The sequence below is a fragment of the Cherax quadricarinatus genome, chromosome 45, assembly GCF_038502225.1.
Source record: "Cherax quadricarinatus isolate ZL_2023a chromosome 45, ASM3850222v1, whole genome shotgun sequence".
NCBI lineage: Eukaryota > Metazoa > Arthropoda > Malacostraca > Decapoda > Parastacidae > Cherax > Cherax quadricarinatus.
The window spans coordinates 11486245-11503579 of NC_091336.1; the positions used below are offsets into that span (position 1 = coordinate 11486245).

A 17335-nucleotide genomic window follows, 5' to 3' on the forward strand; every position below is an offset into this window, starting at 1 on the left:
ATGATAAAGCTCACGGTTCAGGGAGAGTGACCTAGTAGCGACCAGTGAAGAGGCGGGGCCAGGAGTTCGGACTCGACCCCTGCAACCTCAACTAGGTGAGTACACACACACACACACACACACACACACACACAGCAACACACACACACACCAACACACACAGCAACACACACACCAACACACACACCAACACACACACACACAAACACACACACACACCAACACACACACACACACACACCCACACACACTAACACACACACACACACACACTAACACACACACACACACACACACACACACACACACACACACACACACACACACACATATATACGCATGCACATACAACAGGCCTAGTGTCTAATTGACATGTGCCTAGGACCAAATGGTAACTAACACACACACACACACATACACACACGCACACACACACACACACACACACACATACACACACACACACACAAATGAGTCAGAGAGATATTAGGAAGTATTTCTTCAGTCATAGAGTTGTAAGGCAGTGGAATAGCCTAGAAAATGACGTAGTGGAGGCAGGAACCATACACAGTTTTAAGACGAGGATTGATAAAGCTCATGGAGCGGGGAGAGAGAGGGCTCAGTAGCAACCGGTGAAGAGGCGGGGCCAGGAGCTAAGACTCGACCCCTGCAACCACAAATAGGTGAGTACACACACACACACACATACACACACAACACACACACACACACACACACACACACACACACACACACACACACACACACACACACACACACACACACACACACACACACACCTACACACCTACAACAGGCCTAGTGTCTAATCGACATGTGCCTAGGACAAAATGGTAACTAACACACACACACACACACACACAATAGGCAAGGTGGACAGAGACAGGATGTTTCAGAGATGGGACACAGCAACAAGGGGTCACAGTTGGAAGTTGAAGACTCAGATGAACCACAGGGATGTCAGGAAGTATTTCTTCAGTCAGAGTTATCAGGAAATGGAATAGTCCTAGAAGTGATGTAGTTGAGGCAGGATCTATACATAGCTTTAAGGAGAGGTATGATAAAGCTCACAGAGTGGGTAGAGTGACTGAGTAGCGGCCAGTGAAGAGGCGGGGCCATGAGCTGAGACTCGACCCCTGCAACCACAACTAGGTGAGAACTACGTGAGTACACACACACGTACATACACACATACACACACACACACACACACACACACACACACACACACACACACACACACACACACACACACACACACGTACATACACACACATACACGCACACACGTACGTACACATGCATGCACGCACACACATACACGCACACATACATGCACACACATACACGCACATGCACACACATACACGCACATGCACACACATACATGCACACAGACGCACACTCACGCGCACACACACACACACACACACACACACACACACACACACACACACATGCCAAGATGATGGATGTGGTACTGGAGAACCTCATGCATCAACATGTTAAGGATACTACCAGAGAGAGAGGGGAGGATGCACCAGCAAGACTGGACCTTGTGTTCACCCTGAGCAGTTCAGACATTGAGGACATCACTTACGAGAGATCCCCTAGGAACTAGTGGCCACGTGGTTCTATGCTTTGAATACATAGTAGAGTTACAAGTGGAGAGGGTAACAGGAGTTGAATGGGAAAAGCCAGACTATAAATGGGGGGGACTACATAGGTTTGAGGAACTTCCTGTAAGAGGTTCAGTGGGACAGAGAACTGGTAGGAAAGTCGGTAAATGAAATGAGGGAATATGTAACAACAAAATGTAAGGCAGACGATAAATTTGTTCCCAGGGGCAATAGAAATAATGGGAAGACCAGAACGAGCCCCTGGTTTACCCAATGGTGTAAGAACGCAAAAACCAAGTGCAATAGAGAAAGGAAAAAGTACAGAAGGCAAAGAACACAGGAAAATAAGGAGATTAGTTGAAGAGCCAGGAACGAGTGTGCACAGGTGAGGAGGGAGGCCCAGCAACAGTATGAAAATAACATAGCATCGAAAGTCAAGTCTGGCCCAAAACTGCTGTACAGCCACATCAGGAGGAAGACAACAATCAAAGACCGGGTGATCAGGCTGAGGAAAGAAGGTAGGGAACTCACAAGTAACGATCACGAGGTATGTGAGGAGTTCAACATGAAATTTAAGGAAGTATTTACAGTAGAGACAGGAATGGCTCTGAGAAGACAGCACAGAGGGGAACACCAACAGGGAATATACCAACAGGTGATAGCTGACATACAGACAACGGAGGAGGTGCAGAAGCTGCTAAGTGACCTCGATACCTCAAAGACGAGGGGTCTGGACAACAACTCCCCATGGGTTCTTAGAGAAGGAGCAGAGACACCGTGCATGCCACTAACCACAATCTTCAATACATCCCTTGAAACTGGGCAACTACCTGAGGTATGGAAGATGGCAAATGTAGTCCCCATTTTTAAGAAAGGAGACAGAAATGAGGCACTAAACTACAGACCAGTGTCTCTGACGTGTATAGTATGCAAAGTCATGGAGAAGATTATTGGGAGGAAAGTGGTGGAGCACCTGGAACAAAAGATTATTGTCAGCATAGTTGCTGATCCCCTGTATATGTATATGTTATCCGAGTATCATAGTACCATCCATATGTTTTACATAGTTCACCTCTTGCTAGGCTCAGTGACTAGCTTGTGTGACGTCACATGATGCTGCATGTGAGCGCTGTGCTCCCGGTCTCCTCCTCACTCCACCCTTAGGTCTACAACAAGGCAACACAGCAAGGCTGGGCTACCCCCTTCACACACTGCTAATATAAGTGTTACCATCCACAAGTGTGTTTAACTCCAACCATCATATCTCCACGAACCCTCTCAACAAATCTGGCTGCTAGGCTAGGCTGCCATGCAGTCACACACACAACGTCCATGGCTGAGAGAAAGTTAATCTCCGGACATCTGCGTTAATATCAAGTACATCTGCGTTAATATCAAATTTACGTGCTCACCACTGGCACCATTTGTTGAGAGGGTTCGTGGAGATATGATGGTTGGAGTTAAACACACTTGTGGATGGTAACACTTATATTAGCAGTGCGTGAAGGGGAAAGCCCAACCTTGCTGTGTTGCCTTGTCGTAGACCTGAGGGTGGAGCGAGGAGGAGACCGGGAGCGCAGTGCTCACATGCAGCATCGTGTGACGTCACACAAGCTAGTCACTGAGCCTAGCAAGGGGTGAACTATGTAAAACATATGGATGGTACTATGATACTCAGATAACATATACATATACAGGGGATCAGCAACTATGCTGACATAAGCAACCAGCACGGATTCATGGAAGGCAAATCCTGTGTCACAAACCTTCTGGAGTTTTATGACAAGGTAACAGAAGTAAGAAACGAGAGGGAGGGGTGGGTTGATTACATTTTCCTGGGCTGCAGGAAAGCCTTCGACACAGTTCCTCACAGGAGATTAGTGCAGAAGCTGGAGGATCAGGCACGTATAACAGGAAGGGCACTGCAATGGATCAGAGAATACCTGACAGGGAGGCTACAACGGGTCATGGTACGTGATGAGGTATCACAGTGGGCGCCTGTGACGAGCGGGGTCCCACAGGGGTCAGTCCTAGGACCAGTGCTATTTTTGATATGTGAGAATGACATGGTGGAAGGGATAGACTCAGAAGTGTCCCTGTTCGCAGATAATGTGAAGCTAATGAGAAGGAATAAATCGGATGAGGATCAGGCAGGACTACAAAGAGACCTGGACAGGCTGGACATGTGGTCCAGCTACTGGCTTCTCGAATTCAACCCTGCCAAATGCAAAATCATGAAGATTGGGGAAGGGTAAAGAAGAGCGCAGACAGAGTATAGGCTAGATGGACAAAGGCTGCAAACTTCACTTAAGGAGAAAGATCTTGGGGTGACCATAACACCGAGCACGTCTCTGGAGGCACACATCAACCAGATAACTGCTGCAGCATATGGGCGCCTGGCAAACTTGAGAATATCGTGCCGATACCTTAGTAAGGAATCGTTCAAGACACTGTACACTGTGTACGTCAGGCCCATACTGGAGTATGCAGCACCAGTTTTGAACCCACACCTGGTTAAGCACGTCAAGAAATTAGAGAAAGTACAAAGGTTTGCAACAAGGCTAGTTCCGGAGCTCAGGGGAATGTCCTACGAAGAAAGGTTGAGGGAAATCGGACTGAGGACAGGAGGGTCAGGGGAGACATAACATACAAAATAATGCGTGGAATGGACAAGGTGGACAGAGACAGAATGTTCCAGAGAGGGGACACAGAAACAAGGGGTCACAATTGGAAGCTGAAGACTCAGACGAGTTACAGGGATGTTACTTCGAAGTACTTCTTCAGTCACAGAGTCGTCAGGAAGTGGAATAGCCTGGCAAGTGATGTAGTGGAGGCAGGAACCATACATAGCGTTAAGACGAGGTATGACAAAGCTCAGGAAGCGAAGAGAGAGGACCTAGTAGCGATCAGTGAAGAGGCGGGGCCAGGAGCTGAGTCTCGACCCCTGCAACCACAATTTGGTGAGTACAGTTAGGTGAGTATACACACACACACACACACACACACACACACACACACACACACACACACACACACACACACACACACACACAGCACGGGCTTAGAAATGTTAATTTTCACTCATAATCGTACTAGAGTTTTACAAGGTAACAGAAGTGAGGTGTGGAAGATGGGTGGGGAGATTACATATTTTTGAACAGCAAGAAGGCTTTTGACATAGTACCCTCACAAGAGACTGGGACAAAAGCTAGAGAAGTGGGCAGATATAACAGGGAAGACACTACAGTAGATCAAAGACTATTTAACAGGAGGGAAACAATGAGTGAGTGTCTGAGAAGAGGTGTCGGAATGGGTACATGTGACGAGTGAGATTCCACAAGGATCAGTTCTAGGATCGATACTGTGTGATGAATGGTTTTGAAAACCGACAAGTTGAAGAATTGAGACACTTATGCAACATATCGGAATCTTTAATGAACAAAAATTTCGCCACACAGTGACTTTATCAGTCCAATACAAAGTAGAAATGGGTAAGGAGAGGAGGGGATTGAGGTAATCAGTCCCTCAGCCTGGAATCGTTGTGTTCAGTCCATCACTCTTATAGGAAGTACAGCATAGTGCCAGAGAGGTGGCTTATATACTGGAGACAGGTGAGTCGAAGCAGGAGGCGGCGGGATCTCAGTGGGACCTTCCACTGGTGTAAGTAGGTCGTCGTCCAAAGATTGATGGACTGAACACATCGATTCCAGAGGCTGAGGGATTGATTACCTCAATCTCCTCTCCATACCCATTTCTACTTTGTATTGGACTGATGAAGTCACTGTATGGCGAAACGTTTTTTCAATAAGAATTCCCATATGTTGCATAAGTGTCTCAATTCTTCAGGATCGATACTGTTTCTTATATACGTGAACAACTTGCCGGAATGTGTCAGAGGTATCCCCTGTTCGTAGATGATATGACACTAATGAGAATACAAACAGGTGAGGACCAGAAAAGACTACAAATAACCTGGACAAGTTGCAGGTCTGGTCTGACAAGTGACTACTAGAATTTATTAACCCTCAGGAAAGTTCAAAGTTTTGAAGATTGGAGACGGGCAATTTTGTACTCTCCACAAATAGTTGCATACACATCAAATATATGTGAGGAATATTTGCTAGATCTAGATAAATGGAAAATAATGTATAGTTGTAACATTATTGGGTAGGCTAAACATGGTTAGCTTTTAACTAAGAGGCTGGCATTGAAAATAATAAGATCATTTATATGTAACTACAGCTAAAGCAACAATTATTAATACCGTATAACCTTTTAAACAACTTTAATATAAAGAAGCTCATCAAGGTTAAACACTTGTTGTTGAAGGGTTCTTGATCTGAGAAACTGGAGCTAGTTAACTGCCACCCAAACTTTCATCTGATCAAGAGTAATAACCACACCTCTGGTGGCGGTAACTGGTAGATAATTAAACTTGGTTAATTGTTAAGTGTTGGTGTCAGTGAAGTTAGACTGGACGAAGCAGAGAAAAGGTTGTCATTTAAACGTGACTTAAAAATATCGTTACATGAAGTAATATTCTATTACCAAGCTTTATGTACATTATGTCGAGTATTCTCATTATGGCTCCTTGTATCTTCTCTTTCTTTACCTCTTGACTCCATAATATGCGGTTACTATTGTATTAAGTAATATTCAAGTTTAATTTTTTATGTATTATTTTCTCAGATTTGTTACATTATTGTTTAAGAAGTTTGACGGTTGTTGTTGTTAATGATGGCAAACAAAGTAGTGTGTAAACTGGGTATAATGTTTAATGATGTTTACTGTTTTTATGATGATTTTTTGATGCTAGTGAAACGTAGGATTTGTTAGCTTGTTTATGGTGGAGGTGCCAGTACGGTAGTGTACATAGCTGTTGGTAATTTATGCAGTGTGGGCGGGATATGTTAAGAGGGAAGGACAACACCTGTGAATGGCGGGTGTAGAGTCAGGTGTGGCCAGCATCTGTAGGCAACGCTCGCGTATCGTAAACTTATAAAAACTGGAACTAGGAAAACGTGTCTCTTGAGGCCCCCGCTGGTAAGAGGACGCTGGGGTGGGCAGGTGGTACACACATGCACCAAAACAAATACACACACACACACACACACACACACACACACACACACACACACACACACACACACACACACACCCACACACACACACAACCAAACACAGACACACACACAAACATACATACACATACATACACAAACATATACACACACACACACACACACACACACACACACACACACACACACACACACACACACACACACACACCAGTGAAGAGGCGGGGCCAGGAGCTTGGAATCGACCCCTACAACCTCAGCTAGGTGAGTACAACTAGGTGAGTACACACAGTCTTCGGGAGGCAAGCGGATGGAACAATCTGGATGACGAATGATGTAAGATAAACTGCACTGCTTCAAGAGTAGCTTCATAGTGTCAAGGAGGCCAGGAAACAGTAATACTGGTCAAATGAATGTTGAGACGGGACCAGGAGCTGAATATCGACCCATGTAAACACAAGTAGGTACGTACATCCACCAGGAACCAACAGAGGCTGTGCGTGGCTCTGGCTGGCTGGCTAGGCGCACCCAAGGAGTTGGGAGCCGGAGGTGGTGTGTGCAGGGTTGGCCATCTGTTTGCCTGGTGTCCAATATTGATGATCTAACCGCTGCCACCGCTCTTACCAAGTCACACATAGCTGCTTTCTGCTTAGATTCTTTCCTGGAGGTGTTGGATACATGCTGGCGACGACGTAGGTACCACAGGGAGCTCCACCCGCTATGACAAAGAGCAGCTGCAGGATTGAGATAAGGCTATTAACCTTGCTTTTGTGTCAGGTGATGTATGGAGGCGTCGAGCTCATAAAGTGTGTGTGGTGGTTTTAGCACAGGCAAGAGTGTGTTTAATGCTGCGGCGTGGTTGCTCTTGGATCTCAAGTGTCCATGAGGCAGTGCTTTTGCGGCTACAGCAACACAAGGTGACCAAGATAATATGGGAGGCAAAACCATTGCCCTTATTATACACACAAAAGACATACTCACCTAGCTGTGTTTGCAGAGGCTGATTCATAGCTCCTTGTACCACCTCTTTAAGTATTACCGACCGTCTTAACTGATTCTTCACCTCCAGGACCCGATCATGCCTTCCCTTAAAATTGCATAATTGCGTTTGCAGGTGTTAAGTACCATAAAGCGGTTAGCGTAGTGATGACCATGGTGATGGTGTTGGGTGTACTTTGGTGGTCGTGGTGGTGCGCCTGCTACACCTAATGATAATATGGGCTGTTATCTCTGATAAGGAACGATGTGGAGGTATTTTATGAATGGTAATTGATCGTAAAGCTTATCCACATCAGTAACTCGTAGGCTTACGTAGGGTGCGGCGGCTTAGGCTAGCCTCGTGATAATTTAATCAAGTTCCGGCTTTTATGATCACGAGGCAACTTGACCTTTGAAGTTAATTCAAGGTCCTGTAAGTCCCGCTGGGTGGTACGCGCTCACTGCTTGTCCACTTGCTTTACACTGAACTCGTACAAAAGTTAAGAGGGTTATATGATGAAAGTAAAGGAAGTAGCAGGTGCTTCAACATGTTTAGAGCAGTAATATGTTAAATAAGAATAAGACACAACATTCTTGTTGGATTTTGCTTGGGAGGAGTTACTGACTTGTAATAAAGCGAGGGACATAGTATTGGATTAACTCACCAGTGTCGAGTTGCCAATTGTAATAATAATATTAGCTGATACCCCAGTGACTGCGGAGTTCTGGCAAGCTGCTACTAATAGGCTTAAGAAAAAACCTAATCTTAAAATTTAAGGGGGGGGGGGTTGGCTTGACAACATAGGTAACTGTAAGTGTGTAGATTGTCCCGGGGAACACCGCCTCCCGACCAGACCCCCACCCCTAGCGGTTCGGTTTTAGACCAGGTCTCCCTGTTGAGGAACTGATCGGTTAGGCTGTTCTTCACGTAGGGACCACAGCTTAGTCATGTACAGTGAGCGGTACGAAAGCTGCTGGGGTACTCCAACTGGAGAAGCTGCAGTGGTGGCAGCGAGGGCGACACATCGAAAACATCAGATAAAAGAATGAAGGAACACTGTAGTAGGCCTGTTAGCCCATCTTTAGCAAGTTCAAGCCACTTAACCACACCTATTTATGTACCCGTCCAAGTTTTTACCTCAGTAACACTACCTGGGAGTTTGTTCCACTCATCTACAACACTATTGCCAAACCAGTACTTCCCTACGTATGAGGGTGTGATCACAGAGACATACGTTTGTGTGTAGAAGCTGAAGACAGTGTGATCCGTTATTTTTGTAACTGTAATGGATCCCCAACACTGGTACGCCAGAGGTTACTTAGTTTTTTAACTAAAATATGTAATTTATTACACTTTTAATCGAAACTGATGATAAATGTTTTTGTAGTGTTTTTGCATTGTTTTTGTAGTGTTTTTGCTGTGTTATTGCAATGTTTTTTTCAGTGATTTTGCATACTTAGCCTCTGTACGCATAAGAAAACCTGCGGCAGCAGATAGTTTCCCTGGCGTTTAAAACACCAACGCTTCTGATGACTCATAAGCTGCCTGTCGTTGTACGAGTTGTACTTTTCCACTTTTCATCAATATTATTGCGGGAAATAATGGTATTATGATGTTACAGTGAGGGTGTTGAAGGTTTAGTGGAACCTGTGGCTCTGAGACGGCATTGATGCCTTTGTGGAGGGGAGGTGGAGGTGGAAAGGTTTAGCAGACGTTCGGCATACATCTGTTAACAGATTTGTGACACTTTAGTGTGAGCCGCTGTGGGGTGAAGCACCTCACATGCTTTAGTATTTGGCTACCCGCCCACCCACTACCTACCCGCTGCCCAGCCCCGTGTGGACTGAGCCTGCTTGTTCACAAACCTACTACACAACGAGAGTATATGGTTTTCAACGAATTAAACGAGTCTGTTGTGTCGTTTCTGCAGCACATTGCACAGACACCTCATGTCTGTTCAATACTTGAGTACCGAAGCTGCAAGATTTCACAATTCACCTTAAATTGTGCATTAGTTGTGAACTTGACTACTTCCAGCAGGTCTGGAACTTTCGTATATATTTTATTTTTTGTTCCATGAACGTGCTCCGCAACAGTCAATTAACACAGTTTTTGCTTGCTGCTAGGTAAGCAGGGAGCAGGGGCGTAAGGAGAACTTTCCCATACATTACGTCTGCCCGGTGCTTGAACCCGGGACTTTTCGTTTATGAGCTGAACGGTCTCACCACTGAGTCGGCCTCCTCGTTCCTCTCTCCCCCACTGAAAGTGCTGGTGTGGAGGGGTAGGTGTGTGGACAGGCGGGGATAGGTGTATAGCAGAATGTTGATGGCCACTTAGAAGATCTCTGACGATTTATTCACTTTTTTTTGAACAAGCTTAGTGGGCACAGGGTGTAATGACGGGGGTGAAGAGGTCTGGGGTGACGGGTGGTAAAGGTCGTGGGTGAGGAGTGGACGGCAGCACCCATGATGGGTGGTAAAGGTCGTGGGTGGGGGTGGAGGGAGGGTAGCATCAACATGGTGACCGTCATCAGTATCATTCCTCACCCAGCTAGACGACTCTGGCAGGTCTTACCTTGCTTCTTTCTCTCTCTCTCTCTCTCTCTCTCTCTCTCTCTCTCTCTCTCCAAAAAGAGAAAAAGAAAGATTACTTACGTTGAAGTCAGTCTTAAAAATTCTTTAAGTAGGTAAGAATCATTAGGTGAGAGGCAAGTTTGTGTTTCTAGTGGTATGTTAACTCTGAGGATGAGTGTCACTACCCAACATTCATACTCCAGGAAACACTGTACACAAACCCTTACATCTTTATTGGTTATTTACAGGATAAGGAATGGTTTGATCTAAGAAAGCTTACATTGTGACACTACCTAATCATAACTCTTGCACATACTTGGAGAAATTGATTGGAATTAAATATACCCCAGCAGGAGTATTGAGAGTGAAGAATAATTCGGCAGTGATAAATAGCGGTACGAGGTATGAAGGTAGATGCAATGCAAGAAGAAGAAAAAGAAGATGATCTTTACAGGGATGCCTTCCTCTCCTGGGCAGTATCATGTGGCTCCCTGATACTTCTCAGAACTAATACACTAAAATAATTTCAAATAATCTTTTTTTGCATATTTGTTAGTAGGGCACGAGAAAATAGTTGTAAATGGTCCAAGTCGGACCTTATGCTTTACATTATTGAGGTAGAGGAGGGTGAGGAACCTTTCGTTTTTATCTGCACTTGGTGTGTACAGATAAGATGATACAGTAATACCAGTGAATGTATTTCAGGCTTCCATCTTAAATCTCTGATTTTCCCATACTTCCATTTTCCCTTTTGCTCCCCAGCTTGTCATTACTTCATCCTCTCCCCCTTCTGTGCTCTTCATTACATTTTGCTTATACCTACTGCCAAAGTCTGGAATGTACTTCCCGTGTCTTCTAAACTTCTTGTGCAGTGGTGGTCATGTGTCTTGTATCATCCAGTTGATCATTTTGAGGATCATCTTCGCCCCTAACGTCACACTTCTACAGGCTGGAGCAGAGACAACGCATGTTTTTCACAATTGAATAACTTTGCGTATTTTAAAGATAAACAAATTTAATTACATCAGATAAAAGGCATTTTAATGCATTTTTGAAATTTACATACCTTAATTAGGCACCATCCTGTTGGAACTACATTTTTCTTATGTGTACCCGACGCCTTTGAAGTTTTGGATGCAGGAAGTTGTTTAATATGTCGACGTAGCGCGCTGATGTTACTGTAACTGCGGCCTCCCCCTCTTCAAGAAAGTAAGGACCAACGAATCCTATCGTGGAGACACCGCACCACACTATCACTTTTGAGCTGTGAAGAGGTCTTTGGTGTAGTTCTCGTGAGTTCCTCGTCGCCCAGAACCGACAGTTCTGTTTGTTAACATAGCCATCCTGATGGAAATGTGTTTCGTCTATATGCAAATTTAAAAAATGCATTAAAATACCTTTTATTTGATGTAACTGAGACTTTACTTTTTAAAATACTTAAAGTTATTCAGTTGTGAAAAACATGCGTTTTCTCTGCTTCACCCTGTATGTTCACCCTGGCGTGCGCCTAAAAGGCAGCATCCACAATATAGCCGCACTTGTAATATCAAATTACCCGTGATATATCTGCGATTGCTATCGTGAGTTTTTCTCTTGAATGCCCGTCAGCCAGGCTGTTGCTGTTGGCGGCCCACACATGCATGGCAGCCTGGGTGATCTGACACTTAACAGAGGTAGTGATCCAATTTCCTCTTGAAGACCTCTATACTTGTTCCGGCAGTATTTCTAATATCTGCTGGTAACAGGTTGAATAGTCGTGGACCACGGATGTTGATAGTGTTATTGTGCCCATGGTACCTCTACTTTTCACCAGATTTATTTTACACTTCCATATCTCTCACTCTATTAAGTTGTGCCCTGGCCTTCCTGTAGTTGAAAGACTTTATTGGCACTGTGCGGACAGTAAATAATTACTGTCCTTTAATATCATCTATAATATCATCTATAATCACAGAACGGGTGGGGCTTGACTACATGGCAGGTGAATCCTGAAACTCACAGGCCAGTGCGTTAACCATTTAGTGAATCATATCTCTCCTCCTGTTTGAACAGAAATGCCAACACGGAACAATATTGCATTCTAAACGAGAGCACAAATGATTTGAATAGTGTCACCATTGATATTATTTCTCTTGTTTTGAAAATTTTCCATTATACACCTGTCCCCTGTCATTTTTCTTGCCTTCGTGGCATTTTCCTTTTTGTGTTCTCTAGGTGGGAAATCATTGGATATTATTATATACTCAAGTTTTTCACATGTTCCTTTCGTTCTACGAGATACTCGTTTGAATTCTTCATTCTTTCCGTATCTAAGCGGTTGCATTTGGCACCACTATTTTCTGTTGACCATTGGAAAACTTTGTTGATATCTTCTTGCAATTATTGTGTCTTTCACCGCGGTGACTTTCATTTGTCCATATCATCCACAAAGGATGATAGGAATCTGTGCGCATGGTGGTTATGCTTGTCTGTACTTTAAGTGAAGTTGTGATCAGAGTACTGTATATTGTTTTTGTGATTGCTGTATCTCTGATTAATTCCTTATTGTTCGTGAGGATGAATTCAGTTATATTTTAATTTCTAGTAGGCTCTATTTATGTTAATTCTAAGCAAACTTTTCATTAAGACCCAGTAACACTCTGGTATGTGTCTGTTGGGCTAACGTGCTTCCACGTACTATTTTTGGTACGGTACTGTTGTTTTCCATCCTCCATTTAACATTTGGAAAGTTGAAATCTCCAGGAAGGATCATGAGTAGTGAAGAAATGTCAAATCATATGTAATAAAAATAAAAATAAATTTATACAGGTATGCAGGTAATGTAGTTTACATGTAATAAAATATTGTTTGGCACAAAAGAAAGCCACTAGCATGTGGTGTATATGTGTGTGTGTGTGTGTGTGTGTGTGTGTGTGTGTGTGTGTGTGTGTGTGTGTGTGTGTGTGTGTGTGTGTGTACTCACCTAATTGTGGTTGCAGGGGTCGAAACTCAGCTCCTGGCCCCGCCTCTTCACTGATCGCTACTAGGTCCTCTCCCTCTCTACTTCCTGAGCTTTGTCATACCTCGTCTTAAAGCTATGTATGGTTCCTGCCTCCACTACTTCACTAGCTAGGCTGTTCCACTTCCTGACGACTCTATGACTGAAGAAATACTTCCTAATGTCCCTGTGACTCGTCTGAGTCTTCAGCTTCCAGTTGTGACCCTTTGTTTCTGTGTCCCCTCTCTGGAACATCCTATCTCTGTCCACCTTGTCTATTCCCCGCAGTATCTTGTATGTCGTTATCATGTCTCCCTTGACCTTTCTGTCCTCCAGTGTCGTCAGTCCAATTTCCCTCAACCTTTCCTCGTACATTCCCCTGAGCTCTGGGACTAGCCTTGTTGGAAACCTTTGTACTTTCTCTAACTTCTTGACGTTCTTGACTAGGTGTGGGTTCCAGACTGGTGCTGCATACTCCAGTATGGGCCTAACATACACAGTGTACAGTGTCTTGAACGATTCCTTATTAAGGTATCGGAACGCTATTCTCAGGTTTGCCAGGCGCCCGTATGCTGCAGCAGTTATTTGGTTGATGTGTGCCTCCGGTGACGTGCTCTGTGTTATGGTCACCCCAATGTCTTTCTCCCTGAGTGAGGTCTGTAGTCTTTGTCCACCTAGCCTATACTCTGTCTGCGATGTGTGTGTGTGTGTGTGTGTGTGTGTGTGTGTGTGTGTGTGTGTGTGTGTGTGTGTGTGTGTATGTATGTATGTATGTATGTGTGCCACCTCAGGACTTGGTGCGAGCTTACACACTGCTACCTCGTTCCTGCCAGAGGAGGAGGTGCTGGCAGGGGGAAGGAGAGGCGGACCAGAGACCAGTGGGCGGACGTGTGCCACATGTGAAAACACATTACAGAAGACTTTTGTCCTCCGGATGAAATTACGAGGAGCCAGTTTGCCTGAGTAAAGTGTTATGTTGCGCTCACTCTCACCAAACCTGCTAGGAGTACCACTATCCTTGTAATGTAGTGTGAGTGAATAGAGTAATGCTGTACTCACCCTCGTGTTGTACTCACTATCTCCAGCGCTGCTAGGATTACCACTCTCCTTGTAATAGTATCTGTTGGTGGGTCTGGGGGATTATCTTCCCATGGCCGGTCTTAGACCGGGCCATGGGAAGAAAAAAAATAGAAGCGCGTATGGTAAGAAATATTAAGAAGCGCGTATACAGGTAATGGTATGTATATATATTGAATGTAAGAAGTTTGTAAGATTTGCTTGTTAACTTACGTCTTTATGAGACAAAATATCAGCAGGCCCGGACAGAGTGCAAAAAAAAAAAACAACAACAACAACAGTTGTATTGAGATTAAATACTTTTATGATATAGTGACCCTGATGTTGCTGTCTACTAGCGCTACCATTACAAGTTACTACTGACACTGTAATAGTTACATTATAAAGAACATCAAATAAGAGCTTTATTGACCTTTGCAGAACACCTAGAATTTAACATTATCGTTCCATGTTTTGTATAGTGTTTTATACGAATAATAAATGAAAGCAGAGTAGCGCGTTCACAATAAAAGTGCGTTGAAAACAACGCGTTCTTGTGAGGGGGGCTGCTTGAGGGGGGCTGCTTGAGGGGGGCTGCTTGAGGGGGGGGCTGCTTGAGGGGGGCTGCTTGAGGGGGGCTGCTTGAAGGGGGCTGCTTGAGGGGGGCTGCTTGAGGGGGGCTGCTTGAGGGGGGGCTGCTTGAGAGCACTGTGGGTAGCGAGGCTAAGTACCACTTTAGTCTTCCACTACCATCCTCATCAGTATCATCGTCGGCAGCATCACAAGAAATCTAAAGCACGAGAAAAAGTTAATGAACAGTCGGTGCTTCAGTAATATTATTAACAGTATGATTGTAGCGCCTCACAGGCTACACGAACTATGAGTGTGATTGTAGCGCCTCACAGGCTACACGAACTATGAGTGTGATTGTAGCGCCTCACAGGCTACACGAACTATGAGTGTGATTGTAGCGCCTCACAGGCTACACGAACTATGAGTGTGATTGTAGCGCCTCACAGGCTACACGAACTATGAGTGTGATTGTAGCGCCTCACAGGCTACACGAACTATGAGTGTGATTGTAGTGCCTCACAGGCTACACGAACTATGAGTGTGATTGTAGTGCCTCACAGGCTACACGAACTATGAGTGTGATTGTAGCGCCTCACAGGCTACACGAACTATGAGTGTGATTGTAGCGCCTCACAGGCTACACGAACTATGAGTGTGATTGTAGCGCCTCACAGGCTACACGAACTATGAGTGTGATTGTAGCGCCTCACAGGCTACACGAAATATGAGTGTGATTGTAGCGCCTCACAGGCTACACGAACTATGAGTGTGATTGTAGCGCCTCACAGGCTACACGAACTATGAGTGTGATTGTAGCGCCTCACAGGCTACACGAACTATGAGTGTGATTGTAGCGCCTCACAGGCTACACGAACTATGAGTGTGATTGTAGCGCCTCACAGGCTACACGAACTATGAGTGTGATTGTAGCGCCTCACAGGCTACACGAACTATGAGTGTGATTGTAGTGCCTCACAGGCTACACGAACTATGAGTGTGATTGTAGCGCCTCACAGGCTACACGAACTATGAGTGTGATTGTAGCGCCTCACAGGCTACACGAACTATGAGTGTGATTGTAGCGCCTCACAGGCTACACGAACTATGAGTGTGATTGTAGTGCCTCACAGGCTACACGAACTATGTATGATTGTAGCACATCACAGGCTACACGGACTATGACTGTATGATTGTAGCACATCACAGGCTACACGAACTATGACTGTATGATTGTAGCACATCACAGGCTACACGGACTATGACTGTATGATTGTAGCACATCACAGGCTACACGGACTATGACAGTGTGATTGTAGCACTTCACAGGCTACACGGACTATGATAGTATGATTTTAGCACATCACAGGCTACACGGACTATGACAGTATGATTGTAGCGCATCACAGGCTACACGGACTATGATAGTATGATTGTAGCACATCACAGGCTACACGGACTATGACAGTATGATTGTAGCACATCACAGGCTACACGGACTATGGCAGTGTGATTGTAGCGCATCACAGGCTACACGGGCTATGATAGTATGATTGTAGCGCATCACAGGCTACACGGACTATGACAGTGTGATTGTAGCACATCACAGGCTACACTGACTATGACAGTATGATTGTAGCGCATCACAGGCTACACGGACTATGTATGATTGTAGCGCATCACAGGCTACACGGACTATGTATGATTGTAGCGCATCACAGGCTACACGGACTATGACAGTATGATTGTAGCACATCACAGGCTACACGGACTATGACAGTATGATTGTAGTACATTACAAGCTACAGTGACTATGACAGTATGATTGTAGCACATCACAGGCTACACGGATTATGACAGTATGATTGTAGCACATCACAGGCTACACGGATTATGACAGTATGATTGTAGCGCATCACAGGCTACACGGACTATGACAGTATGATTGTAGTACATCACAAGCTACAGTGACTATGACAGTATGATTGTAGCACATCACAGGCTACACGGACTATGACAGTATGATTGTAGCACATCACAGGCTACACGGATTATGACAGTATGATTGTAGCGCATCACAGGCTACACGGACTATGACAGTATGATTGTAGCACATCACAGGCTACTCGGATTATGACAGTATGATTGTAGCGCATCACAGGCTACACGGACTATGACAGTATGGTTGTGGCACACATCACAAGCTACAGTGACTATGACAGTATGGTTGTAGCACACATCACAGGCTACATTGGCTATGACTGGAATAAACAGCAAGTAAATGTTGACGCCTCCGACAACCACATGATGATGGTAGATATCTGAGCCTCGTGACACTGTCAGGAAATGTACAAGTGTCTCAGTCTATATTTTGACATTTTAAAGATAATATTGACAATGATACCAACTCGGCAAACTACCACTCAACCAGTCTACCAGTCTACACACTTGATATAATA

At 44.7% G+C, this 17335-nt stretch overlaps 1 protein-coding gene across 1 annotated transcript in view; it reads left to right on the forward strand.

Moving 5' to 3' along the window:
- Nucleotides 1–17335, forward strand: part of lbk (leucine-rich repeats and immunoglobulin-like domains protein lambik) — a 329555-nt gene that overhangs the window by 92080 nt on the left and 220140 nt on the right. The gene's annotated exons all lie outside the window — the stretch shown is intronic.